The 22,052-nt window shown below is 45.3% G+C and overlaps 1 protein-coding gene and 1 non-coding gene across 2 annotated transcripts in view; both read left to right on the plus strand.

The window, feature by feature from the left end:
• SLC25A43 (solute carrier family 25 member 43) overlaps positions 1 to 22,052 on the plus strand; it is a 42,932-nt gene that overhangs the window by 17,873 nt on the left and 3,007 nt on the right. The window lies entirely within an intron of this gene.
• On the plus strand, positions 9,806 to 9,878 carry TRNAE-UUC (transfer RNA glutamic acid (anticodon UUC)). Its single transcript has one exon. It is a non-coding gene; the product is annotated as a tRNA-Glu (tRNA).

Consider the following 22,052-nt stretch of genomic DNA (forward strand, 5'->3'; position numbering starts at 1 on the left):
CATGCAGATTCTTTACCACTAGTACCACCTGGGAAGCCCAGGGTTTGGGGTAGTCAGTGAAAAGAGGTTAGATTCTAGGACCAACTCCAGTGTATGGGTTTTTTTTCCCACATACCAAGCAAGTCTCCAATGGCACATTGCTGCTGCTGCTCCTCTGTCCATGGGATTTTCCAGGCAAGAAGTGGTTTGCCATTTCCTTCTCCAGGGGATCTCCCCAACCCAGGGATTGAACCATCATGTCCTGTATTGGCAGGTGGATTCTTTACCATGAGCCACCAGGGAAGCCCAGAAGTGGGTATTTGGAGGAAAATTTGATCATCTTTTCCCTTCGATAGAAACCTTCATAATGCATACACGGAGCTCCAACAAGAAGCTTTAAAATAGTGCAAAGTCATGATGGTTGTAAGAAAAAAATTCAAAGAGCCAATTGCTTGGTTTTCATAAAATATGATTAACATCCAGTTATGAATGACAACATAAATGTCATTCAAAGATTCAGGAAGTGAATTCTTAGGGTTGCAGTCAAAATGTTATTTTACAGGAGTTAATAAGCAATAATGGGGCTTCCTTGACTGCCTGCAGTGCACGAGACATGGATTCAATTCCTGGATCTGGAAGATCCCCTGGAGAAGGAAATGATAGCCCACTCTAGTATTCTTGCCTGGGAAATCCCATGGACACGGGAGCCTGGTGGGCTACAGTCCATGGGATTGTAAAAGAGTCTGACACAACTTAGCAACTAACCAATAACAACAATAAACAGTAATACCCTGTCCAACCTACATTATTTTTTAATTAATTTATTTTAATTGGAGGCTAATTACTTTACAATATTGTAATGGTTTCTGCCATACATTGACATGAATCAGCCATGGGTGTACATGTGTCCCCCATCCTGAACCCCCCTCCCACCTCCCTCCCCATCCCATCCCTCAGGGTCCTCCCAGTGCACCGGCCCTGAGCGCCCTGTCTCTCATTGAACCTTGACTGGCGCTCTATTTCACATATGATACGTGTTTCAATGCTGTTCTCTCAAATCATCCCACCCTCGCATTCTCCCACGCAGTCCATTCTGTTCTTTATATCTGTGTCTCTTTTGCTGTCTCATATATAGGGTCATCATTACCATCTTTCTAAATTCCATCTATGACAACCTACTTTAAAAAAAAATTAACCTCCCGAGGCAGAACCACAGGCTGCTTTTAAATACAAATATGCATTGCTTTCTCTGGCCGTTAGATGTCGCTGCAGTAACGGAGCGTATCTGAGCACTACCCGAGGGTATGGAAGCCTTGCCGCTGGTGATTACTGTCCAGTTTACAACCTCCTGATCCCAGCTCAAAATACATCTTCAGTTTGGAGGATAAGGAACCTAGAAACAACAGGCTAGCCCTAAATTCTGTTGCGGTTGTTTGTTCCTGCAAAGTACTCAATCCAACTTCTCCAAGAAGAGAGAGCATTCCTAAGTCTCCCTCCACCTCCCCCTGGGGAGCAGGCAAGGTTTGCCAGCTGAATGTATAAGGAGAGAGCTTTGCAGGGCAGCCAGGCTCCTCTGACCTGAGCACACTTAATGGTAACATTTCCATTCCATTGGTTTTCCTCCTTACACTGTCCATCAGGAAGCAAATCAATGTCAGGTGTCCATTAGATAACCAGCTGGACAGGAAATTTCCTCACCCCCACACTGACTGGCCACTTTGTCTGAAGGTCTCATTCTTCTAATATATATGCTTTATCCAGACACACACATACACACGCACTCTGTCCGTTTAATGCCACTTTGGGTTGGAACTCTTTTGAGCGCTAATGACAGTAATCAGAAGTCTTGTTTAACCAGCTGAGCCCTTCCTTCACCGTGCTTACACTCATTTTATTCCTTTTTCTTTCTCTTACCCTGGCTCCTGGCTGGCATGCTAGAGACCGGAGAGGTAAATAAAATTATGCATGTGCATGTTCTGATGGATGGCTGCTGGTGGGAAGGGGGTGAATCAGCCCTGTGCACACACATGATGAGGTGCCCCCCACCTCATGCGCCATTGTGGCCCCCAAGACCACCGTGCCTGAAATGCCCCTGGCCACACTTCAGCACATTTCAGCTCAAGCTCTTCCAGGTACACCCAGCCTTGCCACCTTTGTCTCTCCCACACTAACCCAGAGATTGGGACTGAAGAGTCTGGCAGCACTGAGCGTATTGAGAGAACAAGTAGAAGGGAAACAAGTAGATGGAGATTGATTTGCCTGCCTAAGGACTAGGGAGTCCTGAGCAAATGGTTCTCTGAACAGTTCATGTGGAAAAAGAGAGAGAAGCTGCCGGGAAAATCCAGGGAGCAGCTGAGAAGGTGGAGCTTTGGAACACGGTGGGCCTTCTGAGAGGATCAGGAGGAAGGCGCCAGCCACAAGCTGGGTCCCCCCACAGTTCTGCCTGACCTCCCCACTCCCTGCAGTCCATATTAGGTGTCTCTGTTTCATCAAACATAAAACCAAGTGTTAGCCTGTCGCTTTCTACACAGGGGACTTTGACCCCATCAGGGCTCACAAGGCAAGCAGGATTAGGCCCAGTCAGCATTTGAACTAAAAGCACATAAGATGAAGGACAAAGGTGGTATCCAAGTGGCACAGCTGACTGAGCAAAATATGCACAGTCTCTGGGTCAAGAGAGGCCCCAGCTGTTCAAACCGAGATGCTGAACTGGGCACAGAGCTTCATCCATTCCCTCCAGGGTGCCTCTCCCCTCTCTGGGCTCCTCATGTTCATAACCCACATCCTCAGCCCTGAGCCAGATTTCCCCAGCCCTGCTCCCGCACTTTTCATCGCTTGCTGGACACTGCCGTTTGGCCGCCACCTCTCCAGGGTCACCTTGAAGTGTGTATCAAACTGATCTCTCCCTCCCCTGAAACTGTCTTCCCAGGGTTCTCCATTTCAGTGCGGTCATTCCTCACTTACCCAGGCTGCAGACCCAGAAGTTGTCTCTCTTCCCCCTCCCCCAGTCAGCTTTGAACCCAGTTGGGTTTTCATTCCTAACACTCCCATGTTAGTCTTTGTCACTGTCCCTTCCCTCCTCTAGGACCTTATCAGCTCATACATCGACTCCTGCAATAATCTTCCAATTGATCTCAAGATTCATTCTAAAAATAATCATAAGCATTGGGCACTGATGTACCAACCAGGCACTGTGCTACATGCTATATGCTGATGATCTCATTTTAATCCTGGCAACAGACCTGCCAGGTTAGTACTGTTCTTATCAAGCCCATTTTACAGAGGAGAAAAGTGAGGCACTAAGAGGTTCTGTAGCCAAGCCAAGTGCACACACTCAGTAACTGAGTAACTTGAATCACCAGGGTCAATATTCATTTCCTCCTCCTCCAGCCCAGCCTATGGGCTTCTGCCAGATGAATTTTCTTAAGATCTGCCTGTGTCGTGTCTTTTATTGCCCTGAGAGGATGAAGGCTGGGCCCCTTGGCCTAGCAGGCTGCCCTTACCAACTTTGCCACCCTTGTTGCACCGAGGCCCTCTCTATCAGGAGTTGCACAATCAGATGCTGGCAGGAACTTGAAAGTAACGGAAAAAAGAGAAAGTAGGGAAACCCGGATAATATAACACTCACCTCCTAAAGAATAAGCTTGCAAATGCACTCTGAGCCGTCCTGGCTTTCAGAAGCATTCTGGAGAGCTAATTGCACTGTGCTTACAAAATGTGATCAGCATCTAAATACGAATCGCAGCATGGAACAAAGTGGCCAGGGGAGGCTGCAGTGAGTTCCCCTTCTCCAAATGGTAGATGCCATTGAGAAATGTGGGCCCATTTTTCAAGGGAGCCTAAAATCCAGATTTTCCTGTGAGATCCCCCAATCTTTCAATGTTGGCAAATACAAGTTGTCAGATTTTGCCTGAGCTAAACAAAACAGGACATTTTTTTAAACCTTTGCCTGTTCCAGCCTCCAGTTTCATCAAAATTACCTCCTTAGCCCTTCTCCTCCATACCCCTGAAGAATAAGTGTATTTCACATTCCTGTCACCTCTGCCTGGATCATCCACCTCCATCTCACCTGAGATGTGCCTCATGGTGGCTGGCTCTTCTCAAGTTGTTGTTTAGCTAATTCATGTCCAACTCTTTTGTGACCCTATGGACTGTAGCCCACCAGGCTCTTCTGTCTTTGGGATTTTCCAGCAAGAATACTAGAGTGGGTTGCCATTTCCTACTCCAGGTGATATTCCCAACCCAGGGATCGAATCTGCACCTCCTGCATTGGCAGGCGGATTCTTTACTGCTGAGTCACCTGGGAAGCCCACTTTTGACTTATAGGAGCACATGTCTGTTGATTTCATTTGATAAATGAGTTCACTTTTCCTGCCCTTCAAGCAGCGGTCCTATTGTGATGGATCAAGACATCCATCTTGCGTTTTGCCTCTGTAAAACCACAAATGAGGGTGTTCCAAACCACTTCGGAGGGCATTTGGGGGTAGGAGAATCCAAGTTAACTAAAAGTGTGCTCTGTCAGTAACTCGAGATGCTGTCTTCACTGTCGCTACCCCCACCCCCAAGGTCATATTTTGTTCCAGAAGCTTTGTGGTTGAACAGCCCCTTTTAGGGGCTTCCCTGGTGGCTCCGATGGTATAAAAAAAAAATCTGCCTGTGATAGGGGAGACCCAGGTTTGTTCCCTGGGCTGGCAAGATCTCCTGGAGAAGGAAATGGCTACCCACTCCAGCATTCTTAGGGCTTCCCTGGTGGCTCAGATGGTAGAGAATCTGCCTGCCAATGCAGGAGACCTGGGTTTGATTGCTGGGTGAGGAAGATCCCCTGGAGAAGAACATGGCAACCCACTCCAGCATTCTTGCCTGGAGAATCCCATGGACAGAGGACCCTGCCACAGGTTCGCAAAGAGTCAGACACAACCGAGCAACTAACACTTTCATTTTCACTTTTCAACCCCTTTTAAATAATACACTTAGCCTGTGTGTACACTCTGGTCCAGCTGGTTTAGTTTCCAGAGCATTTCTCCACGTGCCCCACCTTCTACCATCTCTCCATTGCTGCACGCCTCCACCCTTCCCTCCTGAAACCTTCTCTCACCTTCTCGAGAGGAAAGAGGTTCCCGGTTCTGAACGCCCATGGCTCCCTCTCTATAGCTTGCAGGCCCGTGTCACATGCTTCCTTGTGTCATAATCTTCTGTGCTCATGATTCCTTCCAGACTGAGCTCCTTGCCTTTGGGACGTGTGTCTTACACATCTGTTTGTCCCCACAGCACATAACCTCATATTGCGGGCACTTGATACTTGTTTTAAAATGAATAAAGTTCAGGGCTGGCTTCTGAGTTCCCACTGCCTTGTGAGTACAGCATTGAACCTTAGCTGCCGCTGGGTGAGCCCCAAGCCTGTGTGCTCATCCCTGCCCCATGCCGAAGGTAAGAACAGCCTGCCTTTTCCCGCCTGCTGACCTAGGGAAACCTCGGCTTTGTCCCCTGCCTCAAACTGCCTGCAATCCTTGCTTTGATAACGCACTATCTCCTACCCCCGGCCTTAGCTCTCCTCTTCCGTGTATCTCAGCTCCAACACCTGTTACCATTTCAAGATAAGTAAATATGCTAAAAGGACAGAGAAAAACAGTTCTGATGGACACCCCCTGTTCACAACAGCTCCCACCACTTTGTGCTTGATGAATCAGCACCATAACATTTGTACTTGCATGCTGATTTCAGTAAACGTGATATGAAAGAACAGATCTAGATCTGGCATAAGGATGGGGACAGAATATGTCTGGAGGAGGTAACCACAGGGAAGTCTTCCCCCAGAAATAAGAAATGACAATAATGTGATAATAACTACAATTTATTCATCATGTGATGTGGACTAGGCCGTGTATCATCCCATTCCATCCTCTTCATCCACCCTAGTAAGTATACTTAGTATCCCTAGTTTCTAGGTGAGGAGATGAGGCATGAGGCACAAAGAGGGTAAGTTACTTGCCCAGCATTCACTTAGCTACCAAGTGGCTCGGGGGCTAGGAAATCAGGTCTCCTTCAGGCCCATGCTTTATCCACCAGGGCTCCAGGGGCTTGTTTCTAGATGCTAGGTAATCAGTTAGGGTTTGGTTGTTTTTTTTTTCAGTTCAGGATGACAGAGAATGAAACCTAATCTTGAGATTTGGGAACGCTGGGCCTCAGTTGAAAAAAAAAAAAAAAAAAACAGTAGCACGCAAGCTCAGAAACGGACACGAGAGTGGCTTTGGCCAAGGAATGGTTAACTCAGTTGGAAGGGGGAAAAAAAGTCTTTGGAAAACCAGGCTGTCGGATGCCCTGGCTTTCTTTGGTTGCTGGCAGCCTGACAACAGAAGGCTTGAAGCCAGCAGATTGAAATGAGGAGCAGAGAACATTCAGCAGCCTTGGACCTTTGGCCGCCTCAGACTGGCCATGCCGCTCAGACAGACTGGGAAGAAAGCCCCAGCATGAGAAAGTTTATTCTCATCACACCTGCCAGGAAGTGCTACGTGAGTTTCAGGTGTTCTGGCTAGTTCAGCATTTCTTGGTTGACATGGATCTAGTCTCAGGAGGACTACAGTTCTGTTTCCCAAGCACAGCCAACTCACCCACTGGTCCAGAAATACAAACACTGCTGGGTTCTCAGCTCTCGGGGTCATGGGAGAGGATGGGAATGTTACCTTGGGTTCACTGCATCTTTAACTCCTTGCCATCATTTTGCTTTGGGGGCTGGGCCCTTTGGGAACTGACTGCTTCTGCCTCGGTCAGTAGCATTACCTTGGCATTCTGAGGGGGAAAAAAAAAAGGACATTTTTCGGATCCAGGTAGAGGTCTGGACATCCCTCAGGCCAGGTGGCTTTGTTTGAGTATCATCATTAAGGTGTAAGGAAAGAAGTCTCCCCTTTGTTTTTTCCAAAGGTGTTCAGTTCAGTTCAGTTCAGTCGCTCAGTCGTGTCCAACTCTTTGCGACCCCATGAATCACAGCACGCCAGGCCTCCCCGTCCATCACCAACTCCCGGAGTTCACTCAAACACATGTCCATCGAGTCGGTGATGCCATCCAGCCATCTCACTCTCTGTCCTCCCCGTCTCCTCCCACCCCCAATCCCTCCCAGCATCAGACTCTTTTCCAGGGAGTCAACTCGTCGCATGAGGTGGCCAAAGTATTGCAGTTTCACCTTTAGCATCAGTCCTTCCAGTGCACACCCAGGATTGATCTCCTCTAGAATGGACTGGTTGGATCTCCTTGCAGTCCAAGGGGCTCTCAAGAGTCTTCTCTAGCACCACAATTCAAAAGCATCAATTCGTCGGCGATCAGCTTTCTTCACAGTCCAACTCTCACATCCATACATGACCACGGGAAAAACCATAGCCTTGACTAGACGAACCTTTGTTGGCAAAGTAATGTCTCTGCTTTTTAATATGCTATCTAGGTTGGTCATAACTTTCCTTCCAAGGAGTAAGTGTCTTTTAATTTCCTGGCTGCAATCAGCATCTGCAGTGATTTTGGAGCCCAAAAAAATAAAGTCTGACACTGTTTCCACTGTTTCCCCATCTATTTCCTATGAAGTGATGGGATCAGATGCCATGATCTTAGTTTTCTGAATGTTGAGCTTCAAGCCAACCTTTTCACTCTCCTCTTTCACTTTGATCAAGAGGCCTTTGAGTTCCTCTTCACTTTCTGCCTTAAGGGTGGTGTCATCTGCATATCTGAGGTTATTGATATTTCTCCCGGCAATCTTGATTCCAGCTTGTGCTTCTTCCAGCCCAGCGTTCCTCATGATGTACTCTGCATAGAAGTTAAATAAGCAGGGTGACAATATACAACCTTGACGTACTCCTTTTCCTATTTGGAACCGGTCTGTTGTTCCATGTCCAGTTCTAACTGTTGCTTCCTGACCTGCACACAGGTTTCTCAAGGGGCAGGTCAGGTGGTCTGGGATTCCCATCACTTTCAGAATGTTCCACAGTTTATTGTGATCCACACAGTCAAAGGCTTTGGCCTAGTAAATGAAGCAGAAATAGATGTTTTTCTGGAACTCTATTGCTTTCTCCATGATCCAGCAGATGTTGGCAATTTGATCTCTGGTTCCTCTGCCTTTTCTAAAACCTGCTTGAATATCTGGAAGTTCACAGTTCACATATTGCTGAAGCCTGGCTTGGAGAATTTTGAGCATGACTTTACTAGCGTGTGAGATGAGTGCAATTGTGCAGTAGTTTGAGCATTCTTTGGCATTGCCTTTCTTTGGGATTGGAATGAAGACTGACCTTTTCCAGTCCTGTGACCACTGCTGAGTTTTCCAAATTTGCTGGCATATTGAGTGCAGCACTTTCACAATACTTTAGGGATGGCAGTTGTTGATCATGGAAACAAGACTATTCCCTAGAGGGCAGGCACTGGGTGGGGGCGGGGGCAGGGGCGGGGGCCGCAGGAAGGAGCCTTCCTAATTCCACTCATTGTCAAATCACTCTGCCCTTTCCTCCTGACCTACACTGTCTTATTCTTTCCAAGAGATAAAGTCTGGGAATCAAAATGGCCAGGCTCTGCTAAGCAGACTTCTTTGAGTTCCAGCTGGACAATAACAGCAGCTAAAACAGGAGCTCCCCTTCCCCCTGCCTCCAGGGATGGGGTGAAGAGAGACAGGGCAAGGGTGGAGAGTCCCAGGAAAGGTCCACAGCTGCGAGCACTCATCCACAGGCTCTGCTGTCAGGGGGAGATTCACACTGGTGTTTGTGAATCCCTCTGCTGGCGTCAAGCCAGCTTTAGAAATGCAGCACCAGTTTTTACCTCCTTTCCCTCACATAGATGTTATTCATTTGTTTTGGAGGTTTGTTTGTCTCTTTTTTGTTGTTGTTTGTTTCTGGCCCGACCAGGGATTGAAACCGTGCCTCCTAAGTTGGGAGCTTGGAGTCTTAACCATTGGAACACCAGGGAAGTCCCTGTTCATTTGTTAGGGGAGGTGGTTGTTTGTTTTTTAATAATTTATTTACTTGTTTTTGGCTGTGCTGGGTCTTCGTTGTTGCGTGGTCTTTTTTCCTTTAGTTGCAGCTCTCAGGCTTTAGAGCACAGACTCAATAGTTGGAGGCGCACAGGCTTAGTTGCCCTGCGGCATGTGGGATCCTCCTGGATCAAACCTGTGTCTCCTACATTGGCAGATGGATTCTTTACCACTGAGCTACCAGGGAAGTTCCCCTGCTCATTTGCTTTCGGTAGCTGTGTTTATACAGCTTTCACTGGCAGACTAGCTCTGTGGTCCAGAGTGTGGGGTTTAGATGCCAGCCCTGCCCCTTGCTCTTTGTGTGAACTTGGGTAGACCACGTCACCTCTGCGAGCCTCATCTTTCCTCCTCTGTAAAACATGGGGAGAAGCCTAGTGCCTGGCTCATATTCCTGCAGAGAAGACTGAATGAGGTCAATGCAGACACAGAGCCAGACAAATGATAAATACTCAATAAAGCTAAGGTACTATTTTCATTCCTGAACCATCTCTTCAGAATCTATTCAAGCATCGAAGACCTGATTAGAGCTACAAAAGCCAGGCCGGGTGTGTTTATGAGTTTTCTATGATCACTGTAAACACACAAATGAGTTAGCATTGAAAGACCTCAAAAGATCTTCCATCACTATAGATAATGGTGAGAAGGAATGGTAGTAAAGTGGATCATTCATTTGTGGGTTAATTTAACAGGTGTTTACCCAGAGGCCACTGCGTGCAGCTACTGCATATGTCTGTGTATTCCCAGCCTGCTGCAAACTGGCATCTGCCAAATCTTCTCCCTCAAACTTCCTTCGCAGTCTCGCTCCCTGTCAAGATGACACTAGGGACACCCCTGATAGTCCAGTGGTTAGGACTTGGTGCTTTCACTGCCAAGGGCCCAGGTTCAATCCCTGGTCAGGAAATTAAGATGCCGCAAGCTATAGGGTGTGGCCAAAAAGTAAAACCAAAATTTTAGAAGGTAACACTAAAAGTTGGCTCTGCCCTGCACACACTCCCACGGCCTCCCTCTGCTGCTCCTGTGCCTGCATCTCAATTTCTCGAGTCTGGTCCAGCTGCACTTTTGATTTCCCCACCTCCACCCCCAGCTGGTGCGTGGGAACTATTTCTCTTCTTTCCCAAGCAAAATACTAGCCTGCTGTCCATTTCCTTGCTGCCCCCATGTCATTGCAGGCTTTCCGAGTGGGTCATTATGGGGGATGGCTTGTAGGCCTGCCAAGCCGGGAGCAGCTGCCTATGCCCGCTTGCATGGACATCCCCCCCTTCAAGAAGCCAGGGTATTTCTCAGCTGTATGAGGACAATTTGGGGGCACCTAGCTCTGCCAAGAGAAACTTGAGCCGTGTGGCTCACAAGACATAAAGGCCCTTTTACTTTAATACCATTGTTTTTTTTTTTTTTTTGGCTTGTTTGACTCTTCGGGATTTGCCAACAGACAGAAGCCTCTTAGCCCAGCTGCCTTCCACGAATATACCTTCTCAGACGGCTTGGAAACTGGATGGTGTGGTCTTCAGGTTGTGCCCTATATTGCTGCAGAGGTTAGAAGTTGTTTCCAAAGCAGACTCTTATCTTCTTTTTTTGTGTATTCTTTCATCTCTCCTTTTAAATACTCTTTTTTTTAAATGAAGGCTTTGAGTTTTGGGGGGAAGTTTTAGGTTTACAGCAAAATGGAGAGGAAGATACAGAGATTTTCTATAGACCCTCTGCTTCCACACTGCACAGCCTCCCCCAGTATCAACATCCCCCACCAGAGTGGTACACTTGTTACAACTGATGAACCTACCGTGACACAGCAGAATCACCCAAAGTCCAAAGTTTACCTTAGGGTTCATTCTAGGTGTTGCCCATTCTATGGATTTATGCAAATGTATAATGACATCTTAAGTATCCTCTGTCTCTTTTCATGACTTGATACCTCATACCTTTCTCAGTTTAATAATATTTCATTGTCTGATGCTGGTTCATTTATCCATTCACACACTGAAGGACATCTTGTTGCTTCTAAGCTTTGGAAATGAAGAATAAAGCTGCTTTAAACAACTATGTGCAGGTTTTTGTGAGGGCATAAATCTTTAACCTCCTTTAGGTAAATACCAATATCTAATCAGCACAATCGCTGGCTCCTATGGTATGAGTATATTTAGTTTTGTAAGAAACCACCAAACTATCTTCCAGAGTGACTGTATCGTCGTGCATGCCTACCAGTAATGAATGAGAGTTCCTCTTGTCCCACATCCTCACCGGTATCTGTTGCCCCCAGTGTTCTGGATTGTGGCCATTCTAGTTGGTATGTAGTGGTAATTTGGTTGTTTCTTATTGCTGAGTTTTAAGAGTTCTTCCTATGGTTTGGATAATGGTCCCTTATCAGATATGACTTTTGCCAATATTTTCTCCCCGCCTGTGGTTTGTCTTCTTATTGTCTTGATTAATGCTCTTTTACAATTAACATTCTACCTTTTGCATAGGAAACATACGCATTTGAAACAAAATCCAAGAGGTATAAATAGTGCCATTAAAAAGTTAGTCTTCCCCAACCTTTGTCCCTTGGCCCCTCCAGTTCTCTGCAGAGAAAACCCTATTGTTTCCAGTTTTTTACCTAGTCATTCCAAAGATGGTCTATCCAAAGATATACATAAACATGCATATTTATATTCTTTTTGTTTTTAGAAAATCAGCAGCAGGCATATCTCTTTTCTACACTGTTTTTTTTCCACCTAAAATGTATCTTGGAGATAGCACCTTATCAGTCCAGATTTAACTTCCACATACTTTTAAATGGTGACATAGTGTTCCATAGTATGACATACTATCTCTTTAATAGACATTCAGATTATTTCCAGTTGCTGCTGTTATTAACAATACCACAACAAAAATCCTTGTAACATACATCATTTGCCACATGGGCAAATATATCTGTAGGATAGATTCCTAGAATTAGGATTGCTCTAATCAAGGGAATATGAGTTTACATCTTCACAAGTATTATTTAATTATTTCAGTACTCATGGAAAGAATAAAAAACCTAAAACGTTGCCTCTGGTAGAAGACCTCTGGGGAGTTTATCACAGAAACAATCAAGCACATTGCTTTGAAGTGTTTACCTATCATTTCCATTGACTGCAAATCCGACCGTTCTTTCCTTCAATCTGTATTAAGTACATTCTGGGTACTGAGCATATTGGTAGCCTTTGGGAACAAAACCATAAACAAGATAGACATAGTCACTGCCCTCATGGTATTTAGTCTGTGAGGTATGGGGGGTGGGGAGACATGAAATAATTATACACTGAAAGTGAAAATATTAGTTGCTCAGTCATGTCTAACTCTGCAACCCCACGAACTGTAGCTCTCCAGGCTCCTCTGTCTGGATTCTCCAGGCAAGAATACTGGAATGGGTTGCCATTTCCTTCTCCAAGGGATCTTCCCAACTCAGGGATCAGACCCAGGTCTCCCACATTGCAGGCAGATTCTTTACCGTCTGAGCCACCAGGGAAGCACTATACACTAGATCATTACAAACTGTATCACATGCCATGAAAGAGAAGTACGCGGTGACCAAAAGTGTTTCCTGGGCTCCTGACTTAGGCTGGAGATCTGGGAAGACTTCCCTACAGAAGTAATGTTTAGTCTCATCAGTGAGAAAGACTTAGCTAGGCAAAGGGAAGCACAGATTTGAAGTCCTAGGGGCAGGAAGGAGTGTGGAGTAGGACCAGCAGCGTGGATTAGAGGAGCAAGAAAGAGCCTTCAAGGTCATTTAGTTCCAGCCTCCTTAACCTGACATGTGAGGAAAGGAAGGTTCAAGGAATTCAAGACCTTGGTCAAGGTGATGCAAATGGTGGCAGAGCCAGATCTAGGACTCAGCTTTCTCAGGTGATGTCTGCTGCAGAACACTGCATGTCCATTCTGGCAGATCTGAACTTGACACCACAGGATAGTTGCCTGGGTTTGTATGGAGGGAGGATTTAAGTTCAGGGCCTTGTGGTTAGTAACCTGATATACTTTGTGTCTCTTTACTAATAAGATACAGTTTGGGCAAATGGCAGTCTAGCATTCTAGGCTCCTGGGTTGGTTTAGTCTTCAGTATACTTGTCTCTTCTCCAAGCTTTGGGAGGTTTTGGGGGTTTTTTGTTGTTGTTGTTGCTGTTGTTGTTTGGGTATTTTGGGTTGTTGTTTTTTTTTTTAGGTTTTGGGGGTTTTCTGTTTTGGCCATGCCGCACAACTTGTGGTATCTTAGTTCCCCAACCAGGGACCGAACCTGAGCTCTTGGCAGTGTAAGCACAGAGTCCTAACCACTAGACTGCCAGGGAATTCCCTCTTCTCCAAGCTGAAATACTCTATAGTAATGATAATGGTGGTTACTATTTGTCAAATGCTGTTCTAAGCACTTTACATGTATTTCATTTAATCTTGACAACAGCCCTATAAGATAGGCATTATTATTATTATCCCATTATACAGATGAGGAAATTGAGGCTCAGGTAGGTCAAGGCATTTGCTCAGCCCCAGGGTTAGTGAGTGGCAAACTGAAGTCTCAGTCTAAGCAGTCTGGCCTCAGTGCCCATGTGCTCTCACTGCCCAGGCACTCTTACTGTCAGCAGCAGGGGGGTGGGCTCAGGTCTTAGCCTTAGCTGCTGTGTGCTATGAAAGGCCCACGACAGTGAAACTCAACCTGTCTGCCTATCAGACTCATGTGGGGAGCTTGCCAAAAATGCTGACATCCAGACCTCACCCCAAGTCAGTTAAATCACAGTCTCCAGGGGTGATCCCAATCATTGATGGTTTTGAAAAGCTTCCATGTTTAGTCTAATATATAGCTAAAGGTTGAGAAGCATGGCTATATAGCCATACCATTCTTTCTTTCTTTGGGGATATCTTAATCCGAGCTGCTATAACAGAAATACTATAGATTAGGTGACTGGACAAGCACTTACGTCTCACGGTTCTAGAGACTGGGAAGTCCAAGATCAAGGTGCCAGCAGTTTTGGTATATGGTGAGAAGCCACTCCCTGGTTTGCAAATAGCCACTTCCTTGCTGTCTTCTCCCATGGTGGAGTGAGAGACATTATTTCCCTTGCGTGTCTCCTTATAAGAGCACTAATCCCATTGATGAGGGCTCCACCCTCATAACCTAATCACCTGCCACCTCCAAATACCATCACAGTAGGGATTAGGGATCCAACATATGAACTTTGGGAACACACAGACATTCAGTCCAGGGGGCAACCAGCACATGATTTTGCCTTTGCAATCTGGGTGTCTATTTGTTTTGTTTTTTTTTTATTAAAAAGTTTTTATTTTGTATTGGAATACAGCTGATTAATGATATTGTGATAGTTTCAGGTGTGCAGCAAAGGGACTCAGTCATACATGTACATGCATCCATTCTCCCCCAAACTCCCCTCCCATCCAGGCTGCCACATAATATTGAGCAGAGTTCTATACACTATACAATAGGACCTTGTTGGTTATCCATTTTCTGGGTATCTGTTTAGTGTGACCCTTGTAGAGGCATTTATTCATACCACACCATGAGCAAACTCATGACTTTGAGCAAACTCCAGGAGATAGTGAAGGACAGGGAAGCCTGGCACACTGCAGTCCATGGGGTCACAAAGAGCCGGACACGGCTGAGCAACTCAGCACCACCACCACAAGCTCCACTCCGAGCATAAGGAATTCATTCAGTGTGTGCTGTGGCACCGCATCCAAGGTTGATATGTGGTAGCAGGTTTGCAGAGGGCTGAGGCAGCAATCTAACTGGAAATAGTGCAGCTTAGTGGGGTAGAGCTTCAGTCTGACCCAGATTCAAGCTGATGTTTTTTCAAGCAGACTGGTTTTGAAAATTTCTCTTTTCTCGGGCTCCATTTTGCCATCCATAAAACTGGGCTAGTAAGATAATACTGCCTATTTCATGAGGCATCTGTGAGGATTAAATGAGCTAGTCCATGTCAAGTGCTCAGTGTAATGCCTGACACCTATAACTCTGTAAATATTGGCCATTATTTTATTTCCTGGCCATACATGTGACTTATTTGAGCCTGGTCACAGGTAAACATGGGCTTTCCTGGTGGCTCAGAGGTTAAAGCATCTGCCTGCAATGCAGGAGACCTGGGTTCAATCCCTGGGTCGGGAAGATCCCCTGGAGAAGGAAATGGCAACCCACTCCAGTATTCTTGCCTGGAGAATCCCATGGAAGGAGGAGCCTGGTAGGCTGCAGTCCACAGAGTCGCAAAGAGTCGGACACAACTGAGCTGCTTCACTTTCACTTTCACATGTAAACAGTTGTATTGGGGAAAGCTACTAGTGACACTGATATTGAGGGGAATTTCGTTTGACATTTGACAAGTGCCTGGTATGTGCAATGAAAGATATTAGACCCTGAAGAGCTGGGACAGTGAGGACTGCCTAGTGTCTGTTCCCACGAGCTTGCTGGCTGCCAGCCCAGAGATTGCATCCAGATAATTTATACCAGGTAGCCTGGCCCACAGCAGAGGTCTAACCAGTACCTCAGGGAGCACAAAACAGGAAAAGAAAAGACTGGAGATGTTTCAGTTCAAATCCAAAGGTGTACTGCAGGCAGAATTCCCTGTTTCTCAGGGCACCTCAGTCAGTCTTTTTCCCTCTAAAAGCCTTCAACTAATTAGATGAGGCCTGCCCACATTATGAAGGGTAATTTGCTTTACTCAAAAGCCTAGTGATTTTTTTAAAATTGAAGTCTAGTTGATTTACAATGTTGTGTTAGTTTCAGGTGTACAGCAAAGTGATTCAGTTATATATATACACACACACACACATATATTCTTTTTCAGATTCTTTTTTATTATAGGTTATTACAAAATATTGAGTATAGTTCTCTGTGCTATGCAGTAGGTCTTTGTTGTTTATTTTATATACAGTAGTGTGTATATATTAATCCCAAACTCCTAATTTATCAAATTAACAGTCTAGTGACTTAAATGTTAATCACATCTACAAAATACCTTTACAGTAACATCCCAACTGGTATTTAACCAAATCTCTGGGTACTGACCATGGCCTAGCCAAGCTGACACATGAAGCTAATCCATCATGGGGTGATGTTGGGAAATGATGCTGGGATGATAGGTGGGGGCCAAATTGTAGAGAGTTTTGAATTCTATTAAGTTTTCTTAGGAAAACACTCCTTCTGGAAGTTTTCCTTTGGAAAATTGGGGGTTGGTGAAAGTTTCGAAGCAAAGCAATGACAGTATCTGATGAGTTTTGAGTGATATACATGAGGGGTGAAGAGAACTGAAGGGCAACTCCAATTTGGGGCCTGAGCAAAGAGGGCAAAATACATATACAGTTTGTGGTGTTTATTAGACTTTTAAGTGGAGAGATGTCAAGTAGATAGTTGGTGACATGATCCTCTGGCTCAAAGGAGAGAGGGGGCCAGAGGAGAACAGGAAGAGGGCCAGTGTAGTTGAAGTGTAGTGGCGCAAGATGAAACTGAAAATATGTACTGGGACAGGTCACACAGGGCCTGAGCCTTCGCGTCATGTGTTCAGCCTGCTCCTACCAGCTCAAGAGAGCTGATTATTAAATTGCAGCAAATTTGGGTGCTGGTTGACCTCACAGTCAGTAGCCTGCAATCTGCCACGGTGGGAGTATTTACAACATTGAAATGAAGAAATGCTACAACTCAGGGCTTCCTCCACCCACAGAACCAGTTGTTAAATATTTACTACAATATTACCACTACAGCTTACAAACAGCAGTGAAAAATTTATTCTCAGTGGCTTTAATAAAGTCATTAAAATATTTTAAGCAGGTGAGTAAAAAGATTTTATTTTTTTAAAAATCACTCTGGCTGCTCTATAGAGACAGAAGGCAAGAAGTCTCAAACTTTTTCTGTCCCAAAGAGACTGCTAAGGATGCTGCTGCAATGGTCCATGTGAACACTGAAGGTAGAGTGAAGGAAAGACATCTGAAAGATTGTTATGGTCCCAAGACTGACCATAGATGGCCCCTGATTCATCACAAATTGACTATAACTGAACCTGTTATATAATTCATGTAACTTGGTTCGTGTTTTTTGTTTTAGTGGTGGTAGGGGACCCCAGGTTGCAAAATTATTACCTTGACTCATGACTGGGGGCTTTTTGCTATTTTACTGGAAACCAGCAGAAGATAAATCAATAATATTATCTCATAACAGAATAAGACAGTTAATTTCCTGCGTGAGCACAATCTCCTCTTTTTAATATTTCAATCTTCCAGTAGCAGGAGGCACTTCAAACCTTGTAATTAGGATGATTCTTTCTAAGGGAAAGGAGGCCTCTTTGACTGCAGATCTTTCTCAATGGGGTAGAAAGGAAAAGAGGCCATGTCGGAACAGTGCTAAGATGAACACTTTAAAGACATTCGCCAAAGACCCCTGACCATTTTTGGCTCCTGTAACTCTAGGCTGGAGACTCAGCTTGTTCATTTCACATTCCTTTTCTCATACTCTGGTCTGTGCTTGGTTGTTATTATACCTCAAGGGGAAGGCCTAACTCCAAAGTTCACCCTTTGCCTTGATGGAGAACAGAAATCCCTTTCCTACACAGCTGAAATTCTAGTTGGGGGTAGGAGCAACCAATAAAGAAAATAAGTAATTATACCAACTATGAAAGAGCAAGGAAAGGAGATAGGCCTGACTACAATCAGTTCAGCAGGGTAATGGAGACAGATGCTAAACTGAGTGGGTAGACTGGGGAGATGGGAAAAGAGGAAGTGGAGTCAGCCAGAGTAGACAGCCATTTCAAGAAGTGCAAATGGAAAGGGAGAGACATGTCCATCCACAGCTAGATGGATAAGCAAATTATGATACGTCTGCACAATGGAATATGATTCAGCAGTTAAAAAAAAAAAAAAACTATTGATGAATACAACATGGATGACTCTCAAAGGCATCATGCTGAGTGAAAGAAGCCCATCTCAAAACAGTTACAAGCTCAATGTTTCCATTTATGTGACATTCTCAGGGAGCAAAACTATAGGAACAGAACAGATCAGTGGTTGCCCTGGGCTAGGGTGGGGGTGACTGTGATTATAAAGGAGCAGGAAAATTCTGGGGGCTAATGGAGCAGTTTTATATCCTGATTTTACAGGGGTGGTCACACAGATCTGTACATGGGCGTGCATGTATGCTCAGTCCTCAGTCGTGTCTGCAACCCCATGGACTATAGCCTGCCAGGCTTCCTTATCCATGGAATTTACCAGGCAAGAATACTGGAGTGGGTTCCCATTTCCTCCTCCAGGGGATCTGACTCAGGGATTGAACCTGCGTCTCCTGCACTGACACGCGGATTCTTTATCATTGTGCCACCAGGGAAGCCCATCTATACATGTGTCCATACTCACGTAACTAACTACACCCAAACAAGGTAATTTTACTGTATGTTACTTGGGGAACGCGAGATTGGGCAGAGTCTAAAAGACAAAGATTGGAGGAAGGAGTCGACTTGAGTTTATTCATTTGCTAAGTGAGAAAATCAGGTCTCTTGGGAAAGGTGGCCAAGAGGAATTCAAAGGTGTGAGATCCAGGGCACCAGTGAGAAGGAAAGATGATCTGTTTTCCCCACAAACTGTGCGGCACAACACAAACTCCATCTGGGACGGAGGACACAGTGTGGTGTGCAGGGCGTTGTGTGTGGTGAGGTTGGGAAGAGCCACCGGGAGGAATGGGAAACGGTGCTTCCAGAGCTCGCCCTGCAGTATGATGGTCCAGCAGAGGCTAGAGACCTCAAAGCTTCAGTGGCACCGACCTGTCCCTTTGTGGATTCGTGTTCAGCAGCTTGGTGCAGAGAAGAGGTTGGTGGGGAGGGGGTATGGAGATCAGCTGAAGGACAAAGGGCAAGGATTTTAAGATGAGGAACAAAAAGAAGGGCTGGGAGGACAAGAAAAGGAGGACCATGAAGCCAACAGGGAACTAATAGCATGGGAGACAGGGAGAGGGCATGTGACTAGATCAGTTAGCAAGCCAAATGATTATGGTTAATAGGCATCAGGGAGTGGGGGAGCTGGATGGATGAGGAAACTGGTCCAAGCAGTTCTGATGTGGAGACAGAGGACTCATATGTCAGGTTAGGGGTTTGACTGATATTTAGAATACTTTCTACAGAATAGTCATAGCAGGACTTCCCCAGAGGTTCAGATGGTAAATAATCTGCCTGCGGTACATGAGACACATGTTCAATCCCTGGTTGGGAAGATCCCCTGGAAAAGGAAATGGCAACCCACTCCAGTATTTTTGCCTGGAGAATTCCATGGACAGAGGAGCCCAGTGGTCTACAGTCCATAAGGTTGTAGAGAGTCGGACACGACTAAGCAACTAACACTTTCACTTTCAGCTCATATTTATTGATCCTTTCCATGTGCCTGACCCCAGTACTTTGCATGCACATCTCATTCATTCTCACAGCAGGTACTATTCCTATTTTCTAAGTAAGGAAACTGAGGCTCGAAAAGATTAGATGAGTTACCCGGGGTCACATGACCAGTAAGTGGACTAGAACCCAACCTATTTGACTCCAGGGTTTATGCTTCTCTGACTCATATACTCTATTGCTTCTCCCACATGGAAAAGCTTGATTCCATCATAATAAAATGCTATATTGACCTCAACTAGACATCTCAGAAATGAACCAAAGTAGCTGCATAGCTTGATGTAAATGTATCAGCATTTCTGAAAGCCAGCTATAAGAGGCTATCCCCCTCACACTGGATGAGTGGTGTCAATTCTGCCTGTAGATGGTATATTGAAAAGTTCTTTCATTTGATCATAAAATTATTTTGTTAAAGGACAAAAAATTACTTTCAGAGATGGGGCATTTTGGTGGTCAGACAGAATGGTACTGGGAGTGGTGATGAACTCCATGGGGTAACCAAAGGAGTAGGTGGTCAAAGGGGTATCAAGGTGAGGATCACTGATGCCTATGTCTAGAAACAAGGTATGAAATGGGATGACTATAGATGCTAAAGTTCCCTATGATGGTGGTGAGTGTGGAAGAGGGGGAGCTACTAGGTGTCACAGGCCTCAGTGAGTGTAGAAGAGTGGCCAGGAGGCCAGTAACTGAAAACAGCAACGGGTGTGGTTTAGTACCACCAGCCCCAGCTGAGAGCTTTTGACATGAGAGTGGCCAGGGTCTGGGAACAGAAAGCGGGAGCTGGAAGAATGCCGTTCCCTCTGCTGTCCATCCTGGGATATCTGTGAGGTGGGGAAATGAGCAGCCCCCACTTGAGGGCTTCACAGAGGAGGGATCAGTTAAGACAAGGAAACAGAAGGCACTTAAAAAAGATTAAAGTCTCTGTTACAACCCATTTAATGTAAAACAGTATCCTTGGCAGCCTGCAGCTGTTTGTGAGTATCAGTTCAGTTCAGTCGCTCAGTCGTGTCTGATTCTCTGCAACCCCACGAATCACAGCACGCCAGGCCTCCCTGTCCATCACCAACTCCTGGAGTTCACTCAAACTCATGTCCATCGAGTCGGTGATGCCATCCAGCCATCTCATTCTCTGTCGTCCCCTTCTCCTCCCGCCCCCAACCTTTCCCAGCATCAGAGTCTTTTCCAGTGAGTCAACTCGTCGCATGAGGTGGCCAAAGTATGGGAGTTTCAGCTTTAGCATCAGTCCTTCCAATGAACACCCAGGATTGATCTCCTTTAGAATGGACTGGTTGGATCTCCTTGCAGTCCAAAGGACTCTCAAGAGCCTTCTCCAGCACCACAGTTCAAAAGCATCAATTCCTCGGCAATCAGCTTTCTTCGCAGTCCAACTCTCACATCCATACATGACCATGGGAAAAACCATAGCCTTGACTAGACGGACCTTTGATGGCAAAGTTATGTCTCTGCTTTTTAATATGCTATCTAGGTTGGTCATAACTTTCCTTCCAAGGAGTAAGCATCTTTTAATTTCATGGCTGCAACCAGCATCTGAAGTGATTTTGGAGCCCAAAAAAATAAAGTCTGACACTGTTTCCACTGTTTCCCCATCTATTTGCCATGAAGTGATGGGACCAGATGCTATGATCTTCGTTTTCTGAATGTTGAGCTTGAAGCCAGCCTTTTCACTCTCCTCTTTCACTTTCACCAAAAGGCTTTTAGTTCCTCTTCACTTTCTGCCTTAAGGGTGGTGTCATCTGCATATCTGAGGTTATTGATATTTCTCCCAGCAATCTTGATTCCAGCTTGTGCTTCTTCCAGCCCAGCGTTCCTCATGATGTACTCTGCATAGAAGTTAAATAAGCAGGGTGACAATATACAACCTTGACGTAATCCTTTTCCTATTTGGAACCAGTCTGTTGTTCCATGTCCAGTTCTAACTGTTGCTTCCTGACCTGCATACAGGTTTCTCAAGAGGCAGGTCAAGTGGTCTGGGATTCCCATCTCTTTCAGAATTTTCCATAGTTTATTGTGATCCACCCAGTCAAAGGCTTTGGCATAGTCAATGAAGCAGAAATAGATGTTTTTCTGGAACTCTCTTGCTTTCTCCATGATCCAGCGGATGTTGGCAATTTGATCTCTGGTGCCTCTGCCTTTTCTAAAACCTGCTTGAACATCTGGAATTTCACGGTTCACATATTGCTGAAGCCTGGCTTGGAGAATTTTGAGCATGACTTTATTAGCGTGTGAGATGAGTGCAATTGTGTGGTAGTTTGAGCATTCTTTAGCATTGCCTTTCTTTGGGATTGGAATGAAGACTGACCTTTTCCAGTCCTGTGACCACTGCTGAGTTTTCCAAATCTGCTGGCATATTGAGTGCAGCACTTTCACCGCATCATCTTTCAAGATTTGAAATAGCTCGACTAGAATTCCACCACCTAGCTTTGTTTGTAGTGATAATCTCTAAGGCCCACTTGACTTCACATTCCAAGATGTCTGGCTCCAGGTTAGTGATCACGCCATCGTGATTATCTTCATCATGAAGATCTTTTTTGTACAGTTCTTCTGTGTATTCTTGCCACCTCTTCTTAATATCTTCTGCTTCTGTTAGGTCCATACTATTTCTGTCCTTTATCGAGCACATCTTTGCATGAAATGTTCCCTTGATATCTCTAATTTTCTTAGTATATGTGTTA

This window comes from Moschus berezovskii, chromosome X, assembly GCF_049115385.1.
Source record: "Moschus berezovskii isolate FMDL1 chromosome X, NW_MosBer_1.0, whole genome shotgun sequence".
NCBI lineage: Eukaryota > Metazoa > Chordata > Mammalia > Artiodactyla > Moschidae > Moschus > Moschus berezovskii.